This window comes from Bos mutus, chromosome 22 (assembly GCF_027580195.1).
Source record: "Bos mutus isolate GX-2022 chromosome 22, NWIPB_WYAK_1.1, whole genome shotgun sequence".
Classification (NCBI taxonomy): Eukaryota; Metazoa; Chordata; class Mammalia; order Artiodactyla; family Bovidae; genus Bos; species Bos mutus.
In genome coordinates this window covers 33,840,643-33,859,360 of record NC_091638.1, presented here as the reverse complement: position 1 = coordinate 33,859,360, position 18,718 = coordinate 33,840,643, and positions in this window count along the sequence as shown.

The following is an 18,718-nucleotide window of genomic DNA, read 5'->3' as shown; positions in this document are numbered from 1 at the left end:
CCACACTTAAATATAACACATGCATAATCCCCGTAGCTTGAGCTGGTGATATAAATGGTGTCAAGGAAGGAGCTGTGTGGATACCTGAGACACATTGTCCACATTTTCCTGGATGACCACATTCTGAATTGGTTCAGACTACCATGTTGCCTCTGACCTTCTCAAGGTTTTTAATCTTTTGCATTAAAATCTCTTGGGTGTGTTTGTTAAAAATTTATTTTCCAGGGCTTCTCTTCAGACTTATTGAATCAGAATGTCGCACGGTGGGATCTTCCCAAACTCAGCATATGTTCTTGCAGTGCCTACAGTGTTTTCTGCCCCAGTTCAGTGACTTCACTAAAAAAATTCTCTTTGTGTTACAGGTGTTAGTTTAAATGTCCCAGTCTCTAAGAATGTTTCTTTTCATTCCAGGCTAAAGATGAGACTCTCCTGCCCTGTTTTCCCATTGAGCAGCTTGGTATTTAGCATTCTGCATGCTCTAAAGGAGAAGGCAATGGCACCCCACTCCAGTACTCTTGCCTGGAAAATCCCATGGATGGAGGAGCCTGGTGGGCTGCAGTCCATGGGGTCGCTAAGAGTCAGACACGACTGAGCGACTTCACTTTCACTTTTCACTTTCATGTATTGGAGAAGGAAATGGCAACCCACTCCAGTGTTCTTGCCTGGAGAATCCCAGGGACGGGGAGCCTGGTGGGCTGCCGTCTATGGGGTCGCACAGAGTCGGACACGACTGAAGCGACTTAGCATGCTCTAATATGCCTGCATCTTTACTTGTAAGTCTCCCTTTGACTTCTCTGTGAGCTACTTGGGGCCGAGGTCTTTCACTGTATAGCCCATGTTTTTATCGCAGTCCTTGGCATTTACAGGTGGTGAGTAATAATATAGACAAATGCACCAATACAAAAGAGATAATAGAATTAATGAGCAATTAGGAATACTTAATTTCTACTCAAATTTCTGCCAGGAATATATAGGGACAGAATATGTCTTCTACATTTAGTGTTAGCATTAGTGTTGCCCCCCACACTCAGCCATTTTCTCTGTTGCAAGACTGAGTCAGATTTAATTGTCATAGAGAAACAGAAGGAAATCACAAAAGTTGATGGCATTGTTTGTCTTATCTAGTTTGAGAAAGACACAAAGGCAGTCAATTTAGATGTCAGTGGAACAACAGCCTTAGCCTCCTAAATAGTTCTGGGCAGATTTGGCTTCTGTGGAAATGAAGGAAGAAACCAGTAATGACAGACACATAATTTTGCAAATCATAGTATTTCAAACAAAACACACCTTTTTGGAAATCCAGACTAACTATAAATCAGAGGAGCTAACATCCTGTTCTCCTAAAATCTAGGAGATTGTTACTTGCTGATATCATATGGCAGGTGCTTTATTGGCATTTAATAAATGCTTATAGATTGGATTTAAGTAGCTAGTAGCCTTCACACTCCTGTATATGGGAATAAAAATATGCTGTTGAGAAAAAATTTCTTTGTGGACCACATGTTTATACAAATCTGCCTTGCAGAGGAGAAAAAATCTACTCTGTTCATCCAGTCAATGAGGTTGTGATTTGTAGAAAAATCTTGAATCATGATAGCAAATATTCTTAGGCTTGGTCTTGAGTTTGTCTCTAACCAGGTGGCCTTTGATACATTCGACTTTTCTTAAGTTTTTGTGTCCTTACTTCCCAAAGGAGGAAAGCGTTAGCCTCTTTATTAGCTCATGTGTTTATTCAGAGGATTTAATAAGACAATGTGCTAATGAATGTTTCTCTTGTATATAAGAAGTAGTCACTTAGTAAATATCAGGAATAAATAAATAAGTAAACAAGCCAGAGTGTATGAAAGAGCTTTAGAGTTATAGAATTACTAAAGATTATGAAGCCTGCTAAGAGATCAGAAATTTCCAAAGAAAATTATTTCTGAAGGACTCAGGTTTCTTCTTACTTAGGAAGAAATTTGAGCACTGTATTATGTCAGAGTAGGACCTGAAGGAGACGGGCCATAGATTGGATAAGTTTGACAGAAGGATAAAGCTAAGGGCTTATACAGGGAAGAAATGATTGGAGACCAGGTGAAATGTTTCAGAGTGGGGCCATGCGTTGCCACACCTTGGGATCTGAGGCAAAAAAAAAAAAAAAAAAAGCAACAAAAACAAGCTGGTGGCAGTGGGGAGGGAGAGCAGAGAAGAACCTAAGGTGAAAAGCCAGCTTCTTGTACTACTGTTGATAAAGTTTCCAGCATACATAAAGAGTTCACTGGGATCATAAGCAGTGACATACTGGTTAATGTTCAACAATTAATTCTTCAGAAACAAAAAGACTTGACTGTAGCATTAGCTTATTTCCATATACCCACTATGGCTGAATTCAAGCCACCATTGGTTTAAAAACAGGCTTGTAAAAAGTTTAATGGTCAATTCTCAGGACTATTGTGAGCCAACTCTAGCAATATGAAAATTTATTACGGAGTGTTTCAAGGAGCAGAGAGAATTGGCTGATAAACTCCCATGTTCCATAACTAGCTTCAGTAATGATACAACCAGGCAAATTCTTGTTTCATCTGTACTCCACCTGCTCCTTCCATCCCCAAATTAATCATTTTGAAACCGGTACTACAATGTCTCTAAAAAGGAAGGACTCTTTAAAAATAAAACCATCTGGGACGACCCAGAGGGATGGTATGGGGAGGGAGGAGGGAGGAGGGTTCAGGATGGGGAACACATGTATACCTGTGGCAGATTCATTTTGATATATGGCAAAACCGATACAATATTGTAAAGTTAAATAAAATAAAATTAAAAAAAAAACCATAATACAAAAAATACTGATAGCAATTTCTTAAAATTATCAACTATCTAGCCTGTATTCCAATTTACCAGATTATGTATATACATTTTGGTGATTATATATATACATTGGAGGGGATACAGAATTGTTTTATTCAAATCAAGATCCAAACAAGAGCTACTCATTGCATTTACTTGATGTATCTCTTAAGACTCTTTTAATCCATAGGTTCCCTCTTTCTTTCCCCACCTCCTTTATTTTCTTTGCAGTTTGTTTGCTAGGGAAACCAGGTCACTTGCAGTTTTCCATAGTTTGGATTTTGCTGGTTGCGCTTGCATGGTATTACCGATGTGTTCTCCTGTCCCCAGTTTGTTGGTTTTTTTTTTTTTTCTATACAGTGATAATCAGATCCAAAGCCTTGATCTGATTTTAGGTTCTCTGTGTGTGCAGGTGTGTATGAATGTGCATACACATGGGTCTTTTATGATGAAACATATTCTGTCTGGTTCTTGATCAGTGAGTTCAGCCTGAAATGGACGACATTCAATGTTGCCCAAAAAACACCCCAAATCTGAAATAAATATTTTCTTTCTCTGTCTTGAAGATGCCTTTTTACCACAAACACATAAATCAATATACAAGTATAAACAGTTACTAAATCAACCCATCTATTTTATTCATGATCACTTCACATTTGAAAGCTCTTGCTGTGTTTATTTTCTTTGAGCTGAATTTGGGGCTTTGACTAGAAAGCCATAAATCCATTTTTTAATGAAATACGACTCATCGTGCTACTAATGCCAGATTGGAAAACATTCCTTGCTAATTTTTTTTTTCCTTAACATTGGTTTGGTAAGTAGTAAGCATTCAATTTCATTCTGTTCAGGGTAACACACCACAAAATCAGTGTCAACATTAGAGAAACTTATTTTCTTTACTGTTTAATTTTTGATGGACACAGCATTACCAGGGCCATTCAAATCTGCCAGGTTGTACAGGCAGGATTTGAAGGGTGCCTAAAGTGTGGGCAGGTGAACAAATTCTATCACCTGGAGTTTAGCTGCTGCTTCTAACTTTCTCTAGCCACTAGTTAGGCCTTAATACACTTAGAAGGTTGCTCTTCTAATTTGAACTGTGTGAGACTTTGGCTGGAGGGTAGTTCTGTGTCCCAGTGATAAAAGAACACATAAAACAACCCAGTGCCTGATCATTCTCCCTGGCTGTCAGTGAATCATGTCTAATAGCATCTCCATGCAGTTTGTGCCAATTTGCTTGCAATGGCATCCTTTTCCGTGGGCTTGCTGCTCGGCAGGCCCTGAAGCAATCTATGAATAACTTCCCAACAGATGCTGTTTATGAATTGAAGCAAATGGCTTCCCTGTTTCTCTTTTTTCTCACTTCAATAATTTTCAGTTACATTACGATGAATATTTATAGTCCTGTAGCAGTGCATAAAAATGGAGAACAAGCGGACCTGGGCATTGTTTTATACGTGAGTGCTGTCCTAATGGGTTTTGGCTGACTGGTTTTAATAATGTTCTGTTGATGGACTGAAAAGAGGATGCAAATTGTAGATCAGTCATTTTCATTCACTGTTTTTAGCAGGATGAGCCTTGATGGAGCACTGGCTGCATCCGTCGCATGCACACGACACCTTAACTCACCAAACAGCCCGTCCTGTTGCATGTCTGTCTCCTCTTGATATGTCTTTTGAGTAATTTCAAATATGTGACTTCAACAGGGCCTCTGACACATAAGGGCTCATTAGGTTGATTTTACCACTTTCCACAGGTATGATCATTTGTGATTCAAGTGACTAGCTGCATTAGAAACCATAGCCCAACTAACATCCTATTCCTAGGAATTAAAATGTGAAATCACAAGGAATGTGTTGGATTTGCTGGTTTCTTTTATAGAAAGGTACTCGGCCATGTTTTACTCTAAAATGTCTTTTTCAAAATGTTTCATATTTCCCTGTTCTCTTAAATATTACAAAAACGAGACACTTATCTCTAAACATAGCTCTTGAATTTGATTCTCAGGAAATTACTCTGTCTTCAGTGGCTTATGTTTCAAATGAGCTGATATACCTTACTTGCGTTTTCTACTCACAATAATGAGTCAGTTAACTAGCCTATATTTTCCAAACCATTGACTGTGTCATATTGGCCCACATACAAATAATTGCCTCTTTGGCTATTTGCTTATAAATAGAGTGCTGAAATTGTATGTAAATATGTATATGCACGCACAATGAATATATATTGAAGCCTCCCCAAATATTCAAATTGTCCCATTTTCTACTCTTGCTTTATGAAATGTTCACCAACTACTGAAATGAAACTGTATTTATTATGCATGCATTTCCGCAATATCTTCACCACCTATCATTTGTATGCTATACACAGAAGGTTGTGCTGTAACACAACAATAAAAAATAAAAAAGGCAATTTGAAGAGGAGTGTGTTTCCTGCTCTAACTGCAAAATGTGCAAAGAGTGATTTTCCTTTGAAAAGGGGCAGTATAGCCCCCAATTCTGAAATGTTCTAAAAATTAACAAAAAGCTGAAGAATTTAATATTTGATAGAGAAAGGTTATTTTTAAAGAAACTAATATACAGCATAATGCCTCAAAGGGATTATCCTACCACAAAAGTGCAGAAATACAAAACTCTGGAAAGATTTCTAGGCCTGGAGCAAAAGGGCTAAGAATAGAGTGAGGTCCCTACTCTTACAGAACAATTCTCCATAGCACTTTTCATTTGTTTTAAATAATGGTAATCAAGGAATTGGCAACCCACTCTAGTATCCTTGCCTGGAAAATCCCACAGACAGTGGAACCTGGTAGGCTACAGTCCATGGGGTTGCAAAGAGTTGGACACGACTGAGCAACTTCCGGAGAAGGCAGTGGCACCCCACTCCAGTAGTCTTGCCTGGAAAATCCCATGGACGGAGGATCCTGGTAGGCTGCAGTCCATGGGGTCGTGAAGAGTCGGACAGGACTGAGCGACTTCACTTTCACTTTTCACTCTCATGCATTGGAGAAGGAAATGGCAACCCACTCCAGTGTTCTTGCCTGGAGAATCCCAGGGACAGAGGAGCCTGGTGGGCTGCTGTCTATGGGGTCGCACAGAGTCAGACACGACTGAAGCGACTTAGCAGCAGCAGCAGCAGCAGAGCAACTTCATTTTCACTTTCACTCATTGTCAAAGTAACAAACGTAAATGCTATGTGAAGCTAATGTGAAAATTGTTCCCCTCACTAGGATAACTATAGTTAGCAGTGATTTCTGTATAGTCTTACGTGGTTATATTGAGTTTGTAACATTCATACTAGAATGCTTTTTTTCATGTATAAGATTTTCTCTTTCCCTATTGGAAATTTCTAGATCTTTATTTCCTGTTTGCCTCTAGTTCTGTGGTCAACAACTACTCTGATTTCTAAGAAGGCAAGCCTTTTATTCAATTTATTTTCTTCCATATTATCCCTTTGTTGTTGTTGTTTAGTTGCTAAGTCATGTCCGACTCTTTTGCAACCCCAAGGACAGTAGCCCACCAGACTCCTCTGTCTGTGGGATTTCCAAGGCAAGAACAGTGGAGTTGGTTGCCATTTCATCCTCCAGGGGATCTTCCTGACCCAGGGATCAAACTCTCATCTCCTGCATTGGCAAGTGATTCTTTACTCCTGAGCCACCAGGAAGCTGATATTGTCCATTCACTCTAGAGTAACTTATAATTTCATTTTAAGGATGACTTTTGAAAATCAGGAGGAGACTTTGAGGAAAATCATCTTGTTTATGGTCCTTTTTATAGTGGTCATGTCAGGGCCACTTCCCAGTGAATGGGTGTTGCAAAAATATATGAGTGTGGAGGACTATGTGTGAGAACTGACACTTAGAATATTTTAAAGTCACACTAACCCTGCTGGGCTTTGAACCTAAATCTGTGTGAGACTGAAGACATTCTCTTGAATAGTGTGCTTCCCTCAACCTCTCACAAGACCTCCCTAGAGAAAGAAGTAGGACAAGCTCATAGATAGAAAAGGCCATCCCACAGGTAGCATGCTCCAGATAAAGAAAACATTCTGGATCAACCTCTGCCTACCAACTGATTCTCCCCTTTCCCTGACTAAAAGAGCTAAAATTGTTCCCACATCAGGCAGAAATTGGAGCAATAACGATTGTGAAAATCATTTGCAAAATGCTTGTGTCTATGGGTGCCCCTAAAATCTAGAAATAATGGGGTTTATCACTATTGTTATATAATATCATTAAAGAAATCTTTGAACTAAAGGAAATAAAGCATTAATTGTGTTTCTAGACTTTATGGACACGCTATTAGAGAAACAAGAAGATACAGATCACTTTTTTTTTTCCTCCTTAAACAGTGCTTTCTTACACTGTGGTCTTTAATGTATTACTGCTTGATTCTGGTATCTGAGGTGACTAAATTGCACTGTTACATTTGTCACGTCTCTGCTTTCTCATCTGTCCTGTCATATTCCTCCATATAGTTCATTTATCCATCCATATCTTCATTTATTTGACAAATAATATCTGTTGAGCAATTACTAGCAGTCATTGTAGTCTGCACTAGGAATTCCCCAGTCAATAAGACAGAGCTTGAACCCACCCTGAGGGAACAGTACCTCTAATGGGATTTTTGGAAAATCACAAAGGTCATTATGACATAAATGTTAGAATAAATGAGAGGAATGATATGCAATGTGCCTAGACAGGTGGATTTGGGGTACAGGCGGATTGTGTATAAGCAGAGATATGAAGAGATCTGAAGGCTAGATAAGAGTTAGCAGTGAAATATGTAGAGATGATATAAAAGGGGTCCACGCTGAGGGACCAGGGTATGGAAAGGCCAAGGGGGAAAAAAGATCATGACTTTGAGAAGAAATGAAAGAAGGTCTGCTTGTCTGGTGTCAGAGTGGGATGGGTGAGTGGGAGCCTGGGTAGAGATGGAATCAGTGTAAAGGCATCATTAGAGGTGGAGACCAAAGAGGTGAGGTGTGGATGGGGTCTGATTTTAAAAGGCTGGGGAAGACTTGGTAAACACCCTGTGTTCCATTATTCTGAGGGTCATGGGAGTTCAAGATTAGTTTTAAACAGAGTAAGGATATGAAATTTTCGTTTTGGAAAGACCGTACTATGAACACGGCATGACAGGTATGTTGGGAAAGCAAGACTGAGGGCAGTGAGCCTGCTGAGAATGCTGCTGTGGTCCAGCTGATAGGTGACGGTGGTCTTAAGTGAGGGTGTCCAGAGAAGTAGACTGACTAGCATCCTTAATCAGAAACCACTATATTGCTTATTGGCCTTTCCTCAACCTGACATTCTAGATGTTTTCCAATATGGAGCTTGCTGCCTGAGTTAACCCTTGAAACCCAACAGGAAACTACAGTTGGGGTCAGTAAGAATTCTTTATAGTGTCTTGAAAAAACTTCCTTTTCTGTTTTCCCAGCCTTTCAATGTTTTTATTATCTCCTTTGTTTGCCTTACCCATGTTCTCTGTGAATGTTTCATTTAAATCTGTATACATTTAGAAATTTTATTTAAATTTCGTTTATCTTGAAAATCTGTTGGCAAACATATAGGCTTTGGTGTTGGACATACATAGGTTTAAGTTTTGCTACTCAGTATCAAAGTGAGTTAGGACATGTTTCTTAACTTCCCCAAACTCTGTTTCCTTACTTTTAAAATTGATGGCACCGTCTTCATCATCATCATCATCATCATTAATCTTTAAAGCCAAACACTAATTCATCACAATAATATTTATAGCATCTACTTCATTAGCCCTGGAAAGGGGCCCATGATTTATAACAAGCATCTCCCTGAAATTCCAAATTGTATGTGCAAAAATGTTGTGTTAGTTCATGTTTCTTTTTCACTGGGTAGATGCAAATTCAAACATTTTAAGATAATGTAAACTAAAAATTCCGCTGTTGGGAAAATCAGACCTTCTAAACATTAACACCAACTGGCAAGTATAAGTTCTAAATTATTTTAGAAATTACATATGAAACATATTATTTTACTCACATAACCTAATAACTAGAGGTTAGATACACTTAAAAATGATGGTTGCCCAGTTACCATAAAAGCATGCATTTTTAAAAAGCATATTTTAAACAGCACAGCACAGAAAGTATCTAATAGCAATTTGTCATTGAAATTACTTTTTTTTTTTGTCCCTGGACAAAGCATTCAGAGTCAATCAAAAACCAATCAATATAAACACTAATATAAACTATAATTAAAGATGACAAATAGATTCTTATGTGATGTTAAATAATGTATCTATAAAAATCCAAAGTAATACTTAATACCAAACCATCAATGTCTAGAGGATGCATGCTGGTGATATTCCTGCCAATTTCTGTTCAAATTTTTATAGATACCAGTAACTGACTATAAATCCCTTATAGGGCTGCATGTACTAGATGTATGAGTCCTGTGATATTTTAAAGGTTGTTTAGGTTTTCATGTAGGGATGACTCATTTTCAGTCAACTCTTGATATTCAGTTGATGTATTGATAGGGTTGCATAATTCTGATTTTTTTTTTTTTTTTTGGTGGAAAGAGCAGGGATATCTCTGATGTATTTGGAACTTGAAGGGCCAGATATCTCTCATGTGTTAGCTGAAATCAACACCTATAAGAACTTATACGAAGCAAAAAGAAAGATGTTGTCCATTTCAAAGCAAGGGCTTACAGGAAAAAAAAGACATATGTAAAAGGAAGCCAGCATCTGGGAAACATACAGGGCTATCATGCTGCACACCTCCAGGGGGTGCCAGTTCCATTGTGCTCCGATAAATATCATTCACACTGGGAAGTAATTATTCCCCACACAGAAAATGAAGGTAGAATGCCAGTGCATTCAGACTTTACAGAAATATCATGATAACTAACTTATTGGTAAAGGGGCTGAGTATTTTGAAGAATGGAGTAGTTTATATTTAAATATGAGGGTTGCATTCTAAGCCTTCAGTATATCTAATGAATTGTTTTATTAATGTTTTATATGTCTGATGTGCTATCTGATCAATAAAGTATAGATAAAAGGTACTATACGAACTTATAGCTTATATTATTAAAGAACACAAATTTAAATTGATGACTCGAGTTTGTGCTACTTACAAGCAAATTTCTGTTTCATCAGCTATTTATTTTGTATTTCCCTGTTTGAAGATAATTTTCTAAAGGATTCATATATCTAATGGAGGAACACACTGATCATTTTCTTTAAACTTCGGTTCACATTCTGTCTGCATGTCTGACTTTGAATTTGCCTGTGTGAAGGATTCTTGGGTTCTAGGCTCTTTGTTTTCATAGGCATTAAGGAAGGCCGAGGACTTCTGTGAATCAGATGTGAGTATCAGGCATGGCTACCGCAAAACCAACTGGTAAGATTTACTTTGTCAGGAATAAGGATAAAAATATCTCTTCCTCCCTACTGGTTAGATAATTTAAGCAACAGGATCACCTGATCAATCTAGTCAGTTCTTTCAACTCAGTCAGTCCTCAGGTTGTTTGCTTTGTCCTTTTTATCACTTGAGTTGAAAAAAGTCTTGCTAAATAACTTGTGATTTCTGTCTTAGGTGTACTGGTAGTGTGCTTCTCATGGACTTGGTAAATCTATCCAGAAAAACTGATGAATTGTTCCAAGATCTAGATTTCTTCTTCTTTCTTCCTTCCTTCCTTCCTCTCTTTTCTTTCTTCCTTCCTTCTTCTCTCTTTCTTTCTCTTTCTCTGTCTCTCTCTTTTTACTATATGTGCAGAAGTAACTTGATATAGTAAACTGACTATATGGATTGTACTTTTTTCCAGCTCTCTTCAAGGTGAAAATAACTATTTATTGAGTATTGACTGTAAGAAGAGTGCTGTACCTTAGCAGTTTAAATGTAGTATCTAATTTATTCTATGCAAGAATCCTACAAAAGAAGAATCTGTAATGTTTCCCCCTTTTATAAATGAATAAACTGAAGATCAGAATGATTATGGAATTTGTTCAAGGCCAAAAATTCAGTGTTTATATCTAGGCATGTTAGACTCAAAGTTTTTCTGTAACTTTTCAATAACTTATCTGACAATTATATAGACCTGGCAGGAGATTTCATTTCTGTAGATACAGTTTTATCAACTGTATAATGAAAGGTCCTCAGTAAGTTACTTCTAAGGCTTCCTGAAATAATACAAAATCTTGATTCCATTAATTCATTGCTTTTCTATAGGATATAATTCAGTGTAATGAGTGTCTTTCTTGGTCTCATCCCTGTTCAAGGGGGTTAGTGAATAAATTAGCACCTTATTAGGACTTGTTATGGAGGGGGTTTTGCCTATTAATTAAGAATCTGAGAAACAGTATTATCAAATATGTCTAACATACTATTCTCCTCTCCAGAGGTCAAAAAGAGAAGTCCTTCCAAAAACTAAAAACCTACAGGTAGATTCATTAATTATAAGACTTTGCACGTTCACATTTTATTCCAGGAATTGTCAGCAGAGATATATATATATATATATATATATATATATATATATATATATATTAAAGTAGGTCACAATGCCTGTTTTGCAGACAAATAAAGCAATCAGCTAAAAATTTATGTTTAAATGATACTTGTTGCATCTCTAGGGTCCACCCTGGCAAGAATGAAAAAAGAGCCCTTTCTTCACTCAATTAAGAACACCACAATGATATCTCCATTTCTCTGTGTTTTCTCTCAGCATGAGATGACTCAGCCAGAAATAGCACGATAATATCGCAGATGTTCCTTTGCTCGGGTAGCTGGTTATTGCTTATCTCAAAGATATTTTAATACAAACACACAACTGTTCACCCTGTTTTATGGCTGTCAGAATTTTGCCTCATATTTAACAAATGGAAGTTTGTGAGCATTGACTCAGGTTTACTTTTTCCCTCATTGTGTTACATGGATAAACTAATTCCTGGAGAGGGTATGAGTCACATCTGTGCTAAGTCACTTCAGTCGTGTCCGACTCTGTGCGACCCCGTAGACGGCAGCCCACCAGGCTCCCCCGTCCCTGGGATTCTCCAGGCAAGAACACTGGAGTGGGTTGCCATTTCGTTCTCCAATGCATGAAAATGGAAAGTGAAAGTGAAATTGCTCAGTCGTGTCTGACTCTCAGCGACCCCATGGACTACAGCTTACCAGGCTCCTCCATCCATGGGATTTTCCAGGCAAGAGTACTGGAGTGGGGTGCCATTGCCTTGTTAGGCTATTGGATTCAGGTTGCTCATCTGATCCGTCAGCTTCCATCAGCTCGATATCCCCAAGTTTCACTCTCTATTGTTAAGACTAAAAGATCAAAATTTGATTCTAGAATCTTAAGCAAAGTTTTCCCTGTTCTTAACAATGAACTATATTTAATAGCACCATGTCCTCCCTTTGCTCCAGGTACAACTTTGTAGAAATATCGAGACAGTTTGCTCATCCATCATCCTTTTCAAATGATTTTTTTTTTTCCTGATCTGACTCAGTACACTGAACAAGGCTTTGGAACCAGGCACATTTGGCTATGAGTTTTGACTCCCTCTTGATTTAACCGTATGGCATTGGTCGATTCATTTACACTTTGATCTGGTCCCTTACTATCTTCCAGCTTCATCTTGAGCTTCCATTTAATTTTACTTCAGTCATAACTGGTCTTTTTTGCTTTATTGCAACAAGTTGCAGGATTTGCCTCTAGAGGATCTGAAGCCCCAGACTACTAGGGGGCTGGTATACCGGGGGAATTCATCGTGCACGATACCGAGCTAGGTGCAAGGTTCTTACGACTTCCACATGCTCAAAAGTCAGTCTCCAAAATCACTGAGATGAGCCAGAGGCCTATTGAAATACACAAATAAAAATGAGGCTGATAAGCAGACCCTTCCAGCTGACCTGCTGCAATTCTTACTCCAGTCATGGTATGATAAGCAGCTGGAAAAATTTAAGTCGAAAAAATTTATAGCTCTGAATGAATATTAAGAAGTCTGGTTCCAGGCCAAATTCAATGCACGATTTCTCAGACCAATAACAAGACTTTTTCCCAGCAGGTTGTTGCTCTCTCCACACCAGACTTGGCACACAAATCCCTCTCTCTTGTCTCCCTTCATCATCCAGAAAGATTCAGGAGCCTTTGTTTGGGGCTCCAGGATGAAATGATTCCCCCTACTATGTGCATTGTGTCCACGTGACCTTCAACTACTACAATTCCTTGAGGGGCAGGAGAACTATGGGGGCCTGACACCCTTCTTTTGCATCTCAGTTGCACTATCATAGTGAGTGACTGAAGCCATGATAGTTGTTCTCATTTGGGCTCATTGTCCTATCTGGCCACTTTGACACCTGATTGCTTAACCAATATGCCACCGTGTTTCCCTTTCTGTGTGCTTCAATAGCAACAAGATGGAAACTTAAGATTTATTGAGGAAATGGCAACCCACTCTGGTATTCTTGCCCGGAGGAATCCCATGGACAGCAAGCCAGGTAAGCTACAGTCCATAGGGTCACAAAGAGCTGGACTCCACTGAAGCGACTTAGAGATTGTGTGCTTGGCACAGTTTCAAGTACCTTACAAAAATGAGCTCATTTGACGAAATTCAAAACAGGTATTGCTTCTGTCCCCATTTTGTAATTGAGATAAGTGGTTAAATAAATTGCCTAAATCTTGTAGAGGTGGTAAGTGGGAAAATGAAGATTTGGAGTCAGGTAATGTGGGTCAAAACCTCCTGACCTCCATGGCACATGACTCTCTTTTCTGTTTCTTGAAAGAACTTTTATCCTCTGCCTGTGACTTCTGATATGTTTTCATCAATCAATCATGTGAAAACTGCTGGGACATCAGGTCTGTGTCATTTTCCTCCTCAGGCCTTATGCACAAGAAGTCCACTCGTACATTCATCCTACAGCCTTGTATTCATCAGCTCAAAGATTCTTTTCTCAGAGAAACTTTCCTTGACTCATTTCTGCATTTATTCTCACATCCTCCTGTACCTCTACTTTGAGTACTTACCACAATTGCAATCAAACAATTATTTGTTAACTCATCTCCACTGCTACTGTCAGGTTCCTGGAAGGTAAAGGTCTTGACTCTTCTGGTCATCAATGCACATCCACAGTGAGGTGTAATGCAAAGTGCATTACAGAGCTTAATGCAAGACTTGTGCTTGAATAAATAAAACTTTATTGTGTGCAAGTTTCCTCATTTATAGAGAAGGAACAAGTACAATGATCTTACTTGGATTTTGTGGAGGTGAGATATAATGTATCTAATAGCATATAGAGTCATTCTTGGCATAGTGTAGATGCTTAATAAACACTACTCATTATTAGGTATGATAGCAATAGTATTCTTCAAAAATTTTTTTTCCTCTTTTTTGTGGGCTGATTTTACAATCCTGATTCTTTTAGGTTAGGTTAGGCCTTGTGACTTACTTTGGTAAGTGAAATACATGTGGAAGTGATATATATTGTTTTCAAGTTGAAATTATAAAAGTCATTGATCCTCCAGTGCTCCCTCTTCTCCTCCATGAAACTGGCCAAGTCCCAGACATGAGCTCCTCCTTCAAAGATGAAGCATACTTGAGATTCTGTTCAGCCCAGCCTTACTTCTACCAACATCAGTGTGAAGTGCGACCCAGAACTTAAACTCTGCTGCTGCTGCTGCTGCTAAGTCACTATTGCAAACCAATGAGATTTTGGCATTGTTTTGCATGATAGTAAAAATTAGCTTGAGCTAACTGATGTCTGAGTCAAACACCAATGCCAATACATTATTACGTATTATACTGAATCTTTTTGGAAGTCATTTTATGATTGTGCTTTTCCCAGTATCAAATGCTCTCTTACAAGTTGATACATACGTGAATGTATGGACAAAATAAAAGTAATAGCTAATATTTATTAATTATAGTAATTTAATAGCTTATATAAAAGTTATTACGTGCAGAACAGTTAGAGTAAATGCTCTGAGGATATACAACTCATAAGCGACAAAGCCAGAATTGCAGTCCAAGTGTTCAGAGTTCAGAGTCCATGGAATACACTGATTAGTGTATTCCATCATGTCACGTTTATAAATACACAAATATATGGACATTAGTAGAAACAAAAGCATCTACAAATTGCTACAATGGAAACAGTGAGAGACTTTTTTGGGCTCCAAATCACTGCAAATGGTAACTGCAGCCATGAAATTACAAGACGCTTGCTCCTTGGAAGAAAAGCTATGACCAATATAGACAGCGTATTAAAAAGCAGAGACATTACTTTGCCAAAAAAGGTCTGTCTAGTCAAAGCTATGGTTTTCCCAGTAGTCATATATGGATGTAAGAGTGGACTATAAAGAAAACTGAGCACTGAAGAATTGATGCTTTTGAACTGTGGTGTTGGAGAAGACTCTTGAGAGTCCCTTGGACTGTAAGGATATCCAACCATTTAATCCTAAAGGAAATCAGTCCTGAATATTCATTGGAAGGTCTGATGCTGAAGCTGAAACTCCAATACTTTGGCTACCTGATGTGAAGAACTGACTCATTTAAAAAGACCCTGATGCTGGAAAAGATTGAAGGTGAGAGGAGAAGGGGACAACAGAGGATGAGATGGTTGTATGGCATCACCAGCTCGATGCACATGAGTTTGAGTCAGCTCTGGGAGTTGGTGATGGACAGGGAGGCCTGGTGTACCACAGTCCATGGGGTTGCAAAGAGTCAGACACGACTTAGCAACTGAACTGAACTGAACAAATTGCTAAGAAGGTATATCATTGATTGAATATGATTTAGTTTCATCATATGGAAAATGAAAGGATGGACTGTGTTGAGCATCTTCTCAGATCTCAAGTTCTATCATTTAACTTTCTTTTCTTCTATGAATATGATTCAGTCAAGAAAAAGGTCAGTCTTATTCATTGGAATCTCCCACCTGTTGCCCTACAGGAGACAGTGGGTGGAGCAATGGTTCAAATTCACAGATGCTTGGAAAACATACTTTCGTGAGAGTTGTTCCCAAAGCGATTATTCAACACTACCCCTTCATTTACTGATTTAATAAAAACTTAAAGAGTGTCCACCATAAATGTATAACCAACCACTCTGAAATTGGCTGGATGGCCCACAGTACTGAGAGAGTCAACACCCAGCTGAGATTTTTGGATTCTCTGTGCTAACTCATAGAAAAATGTGTGCTTTCATTTTGTTGAAAGTGTAAAATATGAATATACACACATTTTGAATCATTTAGGAGGTAAATGGAAAGTTGAGGAGGAGCCAAAATGCTAGAGTTGTTGGAAGCAATGAGTTTTGAGTCATGCAGATTTGGTTTCAAATCCTAGTTTTATCTCTGTGTGATGCTGAAGCATTGCCTACAGTCCCTAAGTTTCATGTCCCTTATCTGTAAATTCAGCATGATGAATTCCTAAATCATATGATTACTATGAAAAATAAATTAAATTTTTATCATTATGTAGTATTTAATAAATGTTCCAAAATTAATAAAGTAGCTATTATTTTTAATTACCATTAATTATGAAACAAATCTCTTAAAAGGAAAATTCTACATTGTAATATGCTGGCTAGGTACTTATTATCCAAGATGTCTCCCAAAGGACTTCTCCATGGACTGATAATGTCATGAATGCTACCACAGAAAAATTGGCTTCCTTTTAAAGATGTTAGCACTATTTGGCAAACAGGAAAAGCCCTGCATGCCGCAACTATGATTCAATACAGTGTCTAAGCAGCACCTAGATAAATAGATATCCCAAGGAAGAAACTGTTTTAGCATAAAAACAAAATCAGGTAAAGACAATAAAATACAGCAAAACAAATAGATTTTATAAATATAAGGTGAAAACCAAACCACCCTGGCAATTATAGCTTTCATATGATTTATGTCTTTAATTTTTCTAAATCAGTGACCCAAGAAGTATTGGCATAAAAATTTCAAATTCAGCAAAAACCTAAATCACTATAAAGAAACGCTGAGTTTTTATTAGTTATTTTCTTTTACCAACTTCTCCCAAACAAAATGAATTCTTCCCTGAGTGTGGCAAAATGAAGGATTGTACTTTACTAAGATATTAATGTCATCGATCTGTGATTCTTAGTATCCAATATGTCACAGAAACACAGAAACACAACTTGACTGTGAAATCAACACTGTTGAATTACCATTCAAAACTGCCCCCCACCCCGCCTTTGCTTCTGTTAAATATTAATACTTGATATCACATATATTTGATAGAAATCAATAGAAATGGACTCTGACTAACTTGGGTTAAAAAAACACTTTTTAGAAAGATAAGGTATAATTCAAAAAGTCAAGAGAATAGGTCCTATCCAAGCCTCAGAAAAGGACGGAAACCAATGTCAGCTTCTTAGGAGGCATGGACAAATGACCAATCATTTCAGGTCCCCTCAGATGTGATGAAAGAGCTGCACTGAGTTCCGGTTTTGAATTGCTTCACTTAAAATTCATATACTTGGGAAAAACTGTCGATTCTTCAGAGGCCAGAGGAGGGCAAGGCACCTTGATTTTCACTGTTCACAGTGAGGAGATGTTCCTCACATTGGGGATCCTCACCTCCTGAAATGTTTGAAGTCTTATCAACTAAAATTTTGATTTTAGTCCATAATCTGAAGTGTGAGCTAGATTACCAAAGCCAGACTTGCTGAGACTTGGCTGTTCGGTGTTCTCTTAGATTGTATATTTGTCTGTTTGGAATCCATTTGTTGCAGGGCCAATTGAAGTAACTTTATTTTCTTATGTTTTGTATTCTTGATGCTCTGGCATCTGGGAGCCTTATAGATCCAGGGAGATATACACTTCTCTGCTGCTGCTGCTGCTAAGTTGCTTCAGTCGTGTCCGACTCTGTGCGACCCCAGACACGGGAGCCCACCAGGCTCCCCCGTCCCTAGGATTCTCCAGGCAAGAACCCTGGAGTAGGTTGCCATTTCCTTCTCCAATGCATGAAAGTGAAAAGTGAAAGTGAAGTCGCTCAGTCGTGTCCGACTCTTAGGGCTGATCAATTCTTAGAGACAGCGGGGGCTCGACCAGGAGCACATTTCTCATTGGTGCAAACCCACCAATCCCAAGTCTATTGCCCCAACCACCTCATTTATCTAGTTCTTAAAACCATGCCAAGATTCCCCCTGCTCTAAACCATCCCAGAGCCAAGGACCATCCCTATGCCCCACAGTCCCCTGGAATGATTCAAACTTTGCCAACCCTAAGCTGTTGACTGTGTACTACCTTGCCTTTCCTGTAGAAAATGCAAATACAGGCTCTGGCCAAGACTTTCCCCTTGGCCCTGTCTGTCTTCTGCCTCCTGACCACCTCAGTGCTCTTTTGGCCTTTTGTAGTGTGGTATGTCCCCTTCTCACGTGAAATGTGAGTCCTAAATTCTTCCTTTCCTGGCATTGGCCTCTCTGTGTTGTCACTCTGTCAGACCACTCTTAATTAAATCCTGGGTACAACTTTAGAACAATGGCAAACCTGATTTTCCGAATTTTAAGAATAACCACCTCTGGCAGTTAAGGTTGAAGGGAAGAATGAAGAAAAGTGCGGGTGTGCTGCACCCTTTTGTTTTCACACCATCGCCCCACCAGGGACAGGAAGGATGTGTGCCCTTTCATCTAAACCCAAGGTGGGAGAAAACGGGAATGCCAAAAGTGTGGTATCCATCTTTTCTTTTAATTAGACCTGTGGGCTTCCCTTGTAGCTCAGTCAGTCAAGACTCTGCCTGCAGTGCAGGAGACCCGGGTTCGATCCCTGGGTTGGGAAGATCCCCTGGAGAAGGAAATGGCAACCCACTCCAGTATCCTTGCCTGGAAAATCTCACAGACAGAGGAGCCTGGTGGGCTGCAATCCATGGGGTTGCAAAGAGTCGGGCACAACTGAGCGACTAACA